Raw genomic sequence first — 11,628 nt, 5'->3', positions numbered from 1 at the left:
ATCCAAATACCGTGAGACACATGACCAACAGTATTGAGACAAATCTTACCTTTTATGGACAAAGTACATGATCCAGAGGGCTTACTCATTGATTCAAGCATTGCTTCCAAGCGCTCGAGTTTCTCCTTATAAGTTTGCATATCAAGAACTGGTGGTGGTGGTGGTGGATTGGATTGATTTGTGGCTTCCCGTTCTGAGGTAGTATGATTTACCCATTTTTGAGTAGGCCCTTTGTTGTTTCCCATGCGCTCGAGAACATTCTTTTTTCCATGGAGTTTGAAGCATATTTCCTTGGTATGTCCAGATTTTTTACAGTATGTACAATAGTCCCCATGAGTACCTCTTTCAAACGTTTTTCCCCTAGCATTTGTTCCCTTGTGCACTCCCTTTCCAATTGTCATGGCAGAGCCTGTGTTGGAGATCCCTCCATGAAGCATGACAGATCTTTGAGTTTCTTCTCCTCTTACCATAAAAAAAACTTCTGACAGGGGTGGTAATTTTTCTCTTCCAAAAATGTGAACCCGGATTGGGTCGTACTCATGATTCAAGCCCTGGAGAAATTTAAAGATTTTTTCCCCTTCAATGAATTCAGCAAGAGCGATAGTGTCTATTTTACACATCTTTATTGTTTGGATTTGATCGAGTTCCATCCAAAGACCATTCAAGATCCCGTAATACTCTGTTACGGAAAGGGAGCCCTGTTTTGTATTAAATATCCTGTTCTTGATATCATAGGTAGCAGCAAGATCCTTTTTTAAAGAAAAAGTACTTTGTAAATCATCCCATATTTCTTTTGCGGAAGAATGAAACATATAATTTTTTCTTACTTCTAGAGTCATGGATTGCCACATCCAAGTCATAATTAAAGAATCTTCTCTATCCCACATTGAAAAATGTTTATCATCTGGTGCTGGTCCTCCTCCATCTATATGATCAAGTTTGGAGCGACTCTTGAGAATCCTTAAAATAAATTGACTCCATTGTAAGTAATTCTGACCATCCAACCACGAGGTACTTCCTATATTTGGTAAGTCATTGGGTACCCTCAAAGAAATACTCTTTTCTTCAGACATCCCGTATCCAAAAAAAAGGGCAAAAACTTCAAACTCAGATCTACTCAAATAAAGGCCAAATGGGTCGTCACCAACCCAAGGAACAGAATCAGGAGGCTCCGGCGACCCTTCTGCGGCAGCGACAGCGAGTGGGTTCCACCGAAAAAAGAGGAGCAAAACGTAAAGGTCAGATCTACTCAAGTACAGCCCAAACTAGTCGTCACCGACCCTAGGAACGGACTCAGGGGGCTCCGGCGACCCTGTCTGTGGCGGCACCGGCGAGTGGGTCTCGCTGGAGGTGGGCGCGTGGGCTACACGCGCCGGCGACGGTGGTGGCGCGTGGCAGCTCCGTTCGAGGAGCGACTTCCGGTTCTGTGGTCGCCGGTGTTGGGCGCTCTGCCCTATCAACGACCCTGACCGGCGACGGTAGCAGCGGCGGTGGTCGGACAGTGGCGGCGGTACGCTTCTTGCAGCGGAATCTAGCCCCTAAGATCAGGAGCTCTGACACCAAGTTGAAAATGAGACTTATTATTATTCTCAAATCATGAAAAATACATTCTCAAATCTTCTATTTGTAATAATCTAGTTCTCCTAAAAAGGGAAATAGGGAAACTAGGAAACCTAGGGAAAAATAAAATAAAATAAAATATTATGTATCTATTTCCTCTAATTAGGAAGATTCTACAGATATTATCCCAGATTACAACACTTACTTAATTACATTAATCAGAATACTCAATGGTACGAATACTCATACTCAGAAATTAATTCCTAGAAACATTTGAGTTTAAATGGAAGGCTCGAAAACTGCTAAGGAACATGTATTTCTACTCTCAAATCACTTAAGAAAACTATTCTATAGCTGATGCATCTTTTAAGAGTCTTATACTATTCTATAGCTGATGCATCTTTTTTTTATCATGTTGCTGTCATTGTTTTGAAATAATTAAGTTTAAAATTGTTATTATGTTTGCAAGTGAAGTGCTCATGTTTATATTGCAGGAAACAAAGAACTTAAATTTGTCCTTGCATATTAGATTAAATTACGTTATCTACATTTTACTCATTTAAACTTGTCTCTCAGGGTATCCTGACATTTTGTTAAATAATTAGATTTGTTGATGGTTGTTAAATATTAGGTGATAGCAGTAATGCAGCAAAGAAGCATGATTTTCACTGGTAACGCTTCACAAATAGCTTAAAAGACCACTCTTTAATTGTCTTCTGATGACTTTCCATGATATAGTAAATCTGTGATAAAACTCAGGCCACATGCACTACATGCTGAAATATCTATGATGCTTGCCACCTTGTGTTCGTTTGTGCTTATATGCATTTTGGAGTATGCAATTTATCTCTATATATCATTTTGACCGTTTGTACATGTAAACTTTGTTATGACTTGATGAATTTAGACTTTAATTAGCTTATTATGCTCCTGAATCAGGTTTATGCAGAAGCTTATACATGTCCTTGCGTGAGGCTGCACCCATTTGATTCAATTTTTGTTGCCCAGTCAAATGGAAATTATGTTGCAATCTTTACTTCCACCCCACCTTACAGGCTCAACAAATATAAGCGATATGAGGGCCATGTGATCTCTGGGTTCCCAATCAAGTGCAATTTCAGCTTGGATGGGAAAAAACTTGCTTCTGGCTCTTCAGATGGTTCTATCTTCCTTTATGATTATCAGTCATCCAAAGTTGTGAAGAAAATCAAGGCCCATGATCAAGCATGCATAGATGTTGCATTCCACCCCATTATACCTAATGTTATTGCTTCATGCTCGTGGGATGGAAGTATTTTGGTATTTGAGTAGTGATACCTATTATCGTCCCATTCCAGGGTAATCTTTAATTTTCTCAAAAGTCAATGGGCATGCATTTGGTTACTTCTAGAAAATGATTTGCTAGGAGAGTGGAAAACTCTAGCTTTCTCTTAGTCTAGGCAGCTGTTTCTTGTTTATTAGATACCGTGTGAATAATGAAACCTCCCACAAGTCAATGTTTTCTTAAATGTGTGCCTTTTACTGTTATACTGTAGATTTAATGTTTGATGCACTTATGTTACAACTACAGTGAATCATGGTGTAAATTGTTTAAAAAACAGTTTAAAGTATTCAACAGAAGTGAGAAATATTGGTAAACTATAATTAATGATGTGACAGAACATTTCGGAACTGTGTAGAAAGTTACTAACAATTGATGAAAATATAAATGCTGCTTCATTATCGGCCCTTAATTTTGTTGGTGAAGAACTGTTTTGGATAATTCAGTTACAATGTGTAAAGCTGCACAGAGATTTGTGTTGGCCATTAGCATCTAAATTGGCTGAAGAGTCAACCTGCTTCCACCACTATGGAATAAAAAGCACCGAAATTAAAATAGGCGTCTTGACTATCGAGATTCTCAAAAACCTACTAGCTTTCCAAAAGATTGATATATGGTCAAAGGATGCCATCATAGATTGTATTTTTGTCGCAACAAATATCAGCCTGCAAGTTGTATGATTCTATCTCGAATATTCAGGGTGGTCTCAGACCAAAATTTGATCACTTTTAAAAGTTTCAACTATCGTTGTCACACAAACTCAGTGAATTATACTTTTTATATAAGCAACAAACATGTGATATGTACTCTGGCAGATTTTGACAAGCCTGTTGTGAAACTGGAAATGCTTACACGTATTTGCATGTCATTCACACCCTAATGCCGGACAGGGCTATTTGCTCCTCTTATTGGTAGTGAAAATAAAACGAAACAAAAGGTGGCATTGGGCAGTGGTGCAGCTCAGGATGGAAGGAATCCCAAATGTGACTTAATAGAAGAGGGATTGGTGGGGGCAAACTCAGCTGTTCTTTTGTTCAGCCACTTCTTCCCATCAAAGAAGAGAGATGGAGGGGGGCCTAACAAGGTCTAAACATGACATTATAATTATGTAAACACCCTTTCCACTCTTCATGGGCGTCAAATTCAATTGTAGGGGGACAAGATACACCACTCTTTCTTTCTTTCGCTCTTTTTAGATGCATTTGCTGATGGGACCCTAATTTTCCACACAAATTTCAATTCTGGAAAACGTTGGTGTTATATCTGACATATCATACAGCACTATCTAGAGAAACCAGCATCCCTTCCAAAGTTTGATGGTCCACAAGTACAAGTACCTCTCTCTTATAACTGTTTATATTGGAAAATATGGGTAATGTAATCTCAAATCCTATTTAAAGCAAGAAACGCACACCCCTTAGGTCTTATACAGCCTACTATCCTATGAACATAATTTATTTTCAACGTCTATATGAATATGTTCCCCACCTTACATGGTCTTAAGCACTCCCTCTATATTATCCCAATATTTATCTCTTTGTTTGTCCCACTAGTCTTTCCCCCAAAAACAAACTCAAAAGGCAAAAAGGGAACAAGAAAGATGGAACTTAGAGAGTGAGGAAAGCATGCCCCTACTCCACAGTCCATATGACTGCAATCATCATCTAAAAGAGAGATACTTTTGTAGCAGCGTACTTGAGGTCAAGAGGGCATTCGCGTTTTAAGGTCCCACACGCTAACCTATGGGGTGACAAGAAACGATGGGCTGAAAGGTTTTCAAGCTAAGCCAGTTATAAGCTCTAAGATTTGACATGAACTTCCTTCTTGGTTCTTAATCACTTTAGTACATGATATTGCATTTAATTGGGCATGAGGAGCCAAAAATTACAATTATTACCAAGTAAAGTTTGTGCTTTGCAATAAACATCGTTGCTTTGGAATCACAAAACCACCTATCTTAGCCATTTTCACTGAATACTTACTTTGCTAATCACATTGTCTCTTTCTTTTGATTCATCTTGTCATCTATGCTTTCCAACTTTTGGATTAATGTTTATCCTCTGCTACATGCTAGACCATAATCAAAATGTTTGTGCCTTGCTCACAGTGTTATCACTAGCCTCCCAATCCATGCCCTGAAAAGTAGCCGACAAACTCATTTTATTGGCTCTGCCATGTGATTTGTGGCCTCAACCAAGTCACCCATTTGGTTGGTTCTTCTTTATTAGGGGCCAAAAAATTTATAAAACAGAGAAAGCCAATCATGGTTTTATTAAATGAACCTTGCTCTCAATTTCCCAAATTTGGAAGGATGCCTAATAAGGTGTTTGTTTTTCTATTATATTCTACGTGGCCACTACTCACTAATCAACTGCTTGCATTTATGTTTCTTAAATAACTATTTATATGATATTGAGTAATATGCCTCATCACCTGACATGAATCATTATAATCTAAACTCCCTGCTTATGAAAATGTTTAAGGGATTATGTTTTATCGTTGCCTTCAGTTGACACTAAGTTCTAGAAAGCTGATTCCAGCCAGAAGATAAAGTAGATCAATTAGATTCTGTCTTCTCAATCCTTTCTGATCATAATTATTTTCAATATTTTATTTCACCTTTAACAGAGGTTGTTCTCACTTTCACTGACCATGTTTTAACACTAGTGAATGTGATGCAACTTGCATGAACTTCAATTACCGGTTAACTGATCAATGTTTTCACTTGCCAACATTAACTTCTCTCTCTTGTTATTATTTTCAAAACGAAGGCAATTATTTTATGTTTTGAATTAATGATTGCATAATATTTCATAGATATTTAGGCTGTAACATCCTTTTCTTTTGTCATATTTTGTTTTTGTTTCAAGGAAGATGCCATCCTGTACTGTTTTGTATTCATTGCAAACATATTTTGGCTTGAAGCCTACTTTATGCAATTTCATAGACTATATACAATTGCCTTTTCTCCTTCACTTTTTCTTATTTATTTTTCATACGATGCATAAACTGAATTAAGTCCTCTCAATGCTGTCATTGCCTTACATACTGTGTTCTTGTCAATGATTAGAAAAAGAAAAACAGAAAAATGAATGAAGAGCCCCTTCTTTAAACTTCTGTCATTCTAATATACATTAGTGTTTTCTTGTCATGTCAGTCATTTGAGTGTGATAATACGTGTATGTCATTACTTCAAAAAAAAAAAAATACTATTCTGCAGATAATTAACAGAGTCAAAAGTAAGACAGTGAAAGGGTATGCAATGTCATTTAAATAATTTTCTTTAAGAAATAAAGTATGACTTAGTGAAGTGATGTGTGGATTAATTAATATATATATATTTATATGTGTATATATATATATCTGGATTCTTCTAGTAGAAAATGGATTAACCTGCATAAGAATTCATGAACACAATCCTTATTCTGGTGACATTTGACCGACAAGATGGCTTCCACAGTGAGTGGAGGGTGAAGGTCCCTATGAACCTCCATGATCACAGGCCAAGAATGAAGTAAACGTTATCGTTTCTCTATTGCAAAGGAAAACAAAATATGAAAGCGAAAGCAAGATGGTATGAGACAGAAAAAAGGAAGTAAAAGCATAGAATATAACGTATTTTGAAGTACAAAATTATTGAGAAACGTGTTTATTGAAATGGCTACATATGCTATTATTGACAAGGACTTTGATCAGCTTTCCAATAATGTTGTGCATGAAGTCTCAACTCAACACACAAAAAGGATTTTTTCTCTCATATTTTAAAGCCCTGGCAATTGTGTTTGTGATTGACAGTTCGTTGCTGAAATCAGAATTGGACAGCAAATTTTGCTTTTGTAGTAATGGTGTACTGCGTTATCTATTTGTTGCATGAAGTGGTGGACAAGGTATCATAATACTTATCAACCATTGAGCTAGGTGAACTTTGCCTTTATGCAAATATTCCTCTCCTTTAATTTTATTTTTCCCTTTTATTCTTTTTCAACTTTTGTCTTTTTAGCTATTTCCTTTCCCTTTTTTCTTTTCTTTTCTTCTTCTTCTTTTAAATTGAAGCATGCAAGGACACGTCCTGGTTGAGGTACAAACATTGTACTCACCCCTTTGCGTAGATATACACTGTGTTATCACTTTCATCTCGCAGCATATTATGATGATTTTGTTGTCGGTCAAATTATGCTGGCTGAGAGTCGGTGAGAAAGGTTAAAAGAAAAAGTGCAACTAGTGTTCAACTTATTTTATCTTCTTTGGTTATGTTATACCAAGTTACCACCCATTTGGAAATCATGAAAATGTTGGATACAAATAAATTGAAGTGGCCAAAAGCAAAACCGTGCGGACTTGATTTAAAACAGACAATATCTTATACCACTGTGAAGATTTATGTGTGTGTTGAACTTTCCTGTAAATTGTATCAGAGTTCTAGTTTAGCTTTGGTGACCGGAATTAGACGAATACAATGTCTTTTTAGTGTTGTACAAATTTTCATACCTAAAACTTAACCAAGATATATAAACTATGATCTCAACTCTTGAAAAATTTAAGATTTGAGGTTGTGTTGATTCATGCGTATACTCTTTTGACTAATTCCTACATTGAGAGTCTCAAATCGCCACGTTTGAGTACTGTTGAAGTCACTTAGAATATGGACAGCTTAGTAGGACCACATATTTTGAATGAAAAAAAGGGTTTATGGCATTAGTAATATATAGAATACAAGAACAAGAACCCCTCAGAATGTAATTTTTTTCAATATGTGTTGTGTTTTTCTTCTCTAAATTGAAAAGAAAAAGAAATGTTCATCATTCTGTTACTTTTTCATCTGAAGATGATAAAAAGATTCACGCAATAATGCAACAAGGTGGGGGATGCTGAAGTAGTAGTACCTTTGTTCAACGGTCTTTAGAACCATGATTGCATGAATTTGTAGCAGAGCTGGGTAAAGCCTAATGCAAAAAATACCCTTTCAAAACCATCATCTCAAAGTAATCAAATTTTTTACAAGATTCAGTGGCCTTTTGATCTCTTCATATAAAATAAACAAAAAAATAAAGTAAAATGACCTTTTACCATTGACTATGCTATGTTTTATACAAACAAAAAGGTGTCATGTGATGAACAAATACTTTAAAATTTTACTTCCCTGGATCTCAAAGAGCCAATTAGCATTGAGTCAGAAACATGTACACTTTGCTTTATTTTGCTAAATTTTATCCAAATTTTTAGGCATTCCTAGCTTAACGATGGGGTGATGATGATTTCCTTATAAATTCATATTCAAATGTTCCTCCATGTTACTGCTGTCACTGACATTTTTCTCCCTTGTTACCCTCAAATGGAAGCATGATATTAGGGACCACATAATTTGTTTCATAAAGTTAATCATACCTTAGGAAGATGTTCACATCTTTAATCATCAATTAACATTACCAATGAACTTATATGCTGGATTTTGGCTGTAACCATATTGTAAAACTCAATTTGTTCCCTCTTTTTAGTTCCTCGAGCCACTAGTATCAACGTTTTCAAAAATAATTTCATTATTGCTCCCAACCCTAACCTAGGATATAATGCTACTTCTAAAACCCTTTTCTACATAATTTCAAGCATAGGGTATGTTACCTTTTATGCTTACACAAAAATCACACGCAGTAAAGTTGGATCATTTTTTATTTCTAAATTCCACCAATAATGCTACAAATCTACTTTTTATTTTTCTTTTTCATTATGTCTCCTAACACTCATGTGATTAAACTAAGGTAAAATTAATGTAGGAAGGTTCAACATATACATAAATCTTCACACTGGAGAGATATTGTTCATACGGATTTGTTTTTGATATCACTTCAAAAAGTCTCTTAACAATGAAGATATCATGTATGTATAAAAATTCATATTCATCTCTTATTTTATCTGATGTGGAACTTTGTTTGTACCTAACAATTAAGACATTTGTTAAAAAAAAACAAAGAAATATATTTTTTTTTCATTATTTCTTTAAAAAAATATTCTCTTAACCTATCAATCAAAACTCTTAACAAATAATGCTACTATTTATGCCTGCATTGGTGCTCCAAGTTAAATTAATACTCCTATCTTTGTTGCAACCCATAAACCGAGACAAGTATGAAAATTAGTAAAAACTTGACTCAAAATATACGAAAATAAACTATTTAACTCGTACAAAAGATGCTTGGCTATATGTGCATTATATCCATATCTTAATTTACTTTAAAGATGTGTCTTATTCCTTGTACCTCAGTACCTAGTTACTTGTATTCAACTCATCTATCATACTTTAGTAACTCTTATTGAACTTGTCCTGGTTTCAACATAAAAGGACATAGAGATGCGTATATTATTGTGTCCAATAACTTAGTTTGTTGTTTAGCAACACAATTATATGCCATCTTATGCTGCATTGCCTTCTGCTCCTACTTTGTCGTTTAATCATCCTACACACAATCACTGTCATTTTTTACATTATTGATCAATGCTTATTACTAATGGTTTTCAACTCACTAATAATCTTGTTCTCATTAATTAGTACTTATAATTTCTCTCATTAGATACATGTATCTGTCACTAAATTGCTATGCTTCTGCTTTTGCTTACTGCCATTTGAACACCAACAAAAGGGATTATCACCTTTTCTCATACAAGAAGACAAATTAAGATGCAAGTCATTTTTAGAACTTTCAATAGTTATATATCTCCATTTAAATATATATATATCATATCTTGCAAAAACTATTTTCTATGGATACTCATATATCAACATGGAAGAAAATTAAACACTATAATTATGTATTAACAATGATCTTGTGCCATTTTGGTAGAAAGGTTGTATTTAATTGGATTAAAATATGTTTGAAATGTCCAAGGTGATTCTTAATTTCCCACAAGAAAACCTTTTCCCTCACTCAATCTCACATTGCTTTTTGACTTGAAGCCTAGATAGTAACCCTAGGCTAGTACCTAGTAAGGAAAATCCGGTGAGGGAGGGTCCATAGAGAGACATATAAAACTGATATTTTGACCAGAAAAAAGGGAAAAAAAGTAAAGAAATAGTTTCTTATTTGCAGAAGAAACAGCCAATTATACAAATGGTTGTGCATACAAAAAAGATAATTACAAGAGAAGAAATAGTGGCGAATTGGGTAATGGGAGACACAGACACACACAGTGGAGAATTTGAGGCAATATAAAAACATGAGACACCCTTCTCACCATATTTGCATCACATAATTTAATCCCAATCTAAATGTTAGATCTCAGCATTTTTCTCGAGATGTTCAATGGAGGATAATAAAAGATGGATATATATATAAAACTATAAATATGCAATGTGAAAAGTCAACGGTCAAAGATTTGCATTACTGTCTCTGTCTCCCACACAAATGTGCACATAACACACTTGTAACTTACATTCTGTCACTCATTCCCCAAAACCCTCATAACACAATGCCTACCACTTCTCTCTGGCCCTACTTCCCACCTTCCTGCACTCGCCTCACCATCCTCAGATATATTCAAAGCCAAAACATTTTGGTCTTTTCATATTTTAACACTTGTTTGGGAAACATCCAATTTTCAAAATGCAAACTTGTGATGGATTTTTACTTTATTTATGATTTATATATATATATATATATATATATATATATATATATTGTAATATTTCAATTTTTAGATGTCAGGATTCAACACACAAACAATTTATATTGGTTCGGTTATCACAATCTTATTGGGAATCCAAGTGTGAATCTAAGTCCCACATTGGATAGAAATGAGAGAGTGGAGCACTAGATAAAGATGAAAGACCTATTAACCCATTGCCTTAATGTTTTGGATAGAGAGTAGTGGCAATCATTTATATAGTTGGGCTAAGATGTTATTGGTTATTGTTGTTTGTGTAGTCCACATGTAACCTCCTCCTCGATAGACCCTACAGTAGTATCATCCCTACTCATGGTTGTGGTTGGTTGAGAATGACTCTCACCCTTGAGGGGGAGATTGTTGGGAATCCAAGTGTGAGTCTAAGTCCCACATTGGATAGAAATGATAAAGTAAAGCACTATATAATATAAAGATGAAAGACCCATTGCCTTAAGGTTTTGGGTAGAGAGTGGTGTCAATCCTTTATATAGTTGGGCTCAGATGTTATCGGTGTTTATGTAACCCACAAGTAACCTCAAGTAACCTCCTCCTCGATAGACCCTACAAAGCCTACATCCAGTCCTCCTTCAACAACAATAGTTGAAGGAAATCCACTATAATGATTGAGTATACAAGAATACAGAGACAACCCTCTCAATGCACTCCTCTCACCACTCAAAATCAAAATAGCAACACAAGAGATGAACACACTCGATCTCTTACAAATACCAAGAGCAATCCAAGCTCTTAAACCTGGTTAACCCCACACAGGCACACAATACAAATTGTTTGAAGAATCTAATCTTTAACATACTCTTCAAAGTGCAGAATTAATCAGAATCAATGTAGTCCAATTGCCTTGAATGAATCCTTGTTGTTTGATCACCAAGATAACTTTGATTCCTCCAAGAACGTTTCTTTGAGAACACATGTAAACAAACTCAGAAGATTTTTCAGTATTGGAAAATTTTAACATTATGGAAACATGTTTCAAGCTATATATATATATATATATATATATATATATATATATATATATATATGATTTTCAAATCCTGCGTAGTATAATCGATTATATTAATTGCATAATT

The 11,628-nt window shown here is 35.1% G+C and overlaps 1 long non-coding RNA gene across 1 annotated transcript; it reads left to right on the top strand.

The window, feature by feature from the left end:
• Positions 1-616: 616 nt before the first annotated feature.
• LOC111241169 lies at positions 617-3,087 on the top strand. The gene is made up of 2 exons (XR_002666971.1): positions 617-2,231; positions 2,500-3,087. It is a non-coding gene; the product is annotated as an uncharacterized LOC111241169 (long non-coding RNA).
• The last annotated feature ends 8,541 nt before the right edge of the window (positions 3,088-11,628 follow it).

Source organism: Vigna radiata, unplaced genomic scaffold (genome assembly GCF_000741045.1).
Source record: "Vigna radiata var. radiata cultivar VC1973A unplaced genomic scaffold, Vradiata_ver6 scaffold_636, whole genome shotgun sequence".
NCBI classification, from domain to species: domain Eukaryota; kingdom Viridiplantae; phylum Streptophyta; class Magnoliopsida; order Fabales; family Fabaceae; genus Vigna; species Vigna radiata.
This window is presented reverse-complemented; position numbering and strand designations above follow the sequence as displayed.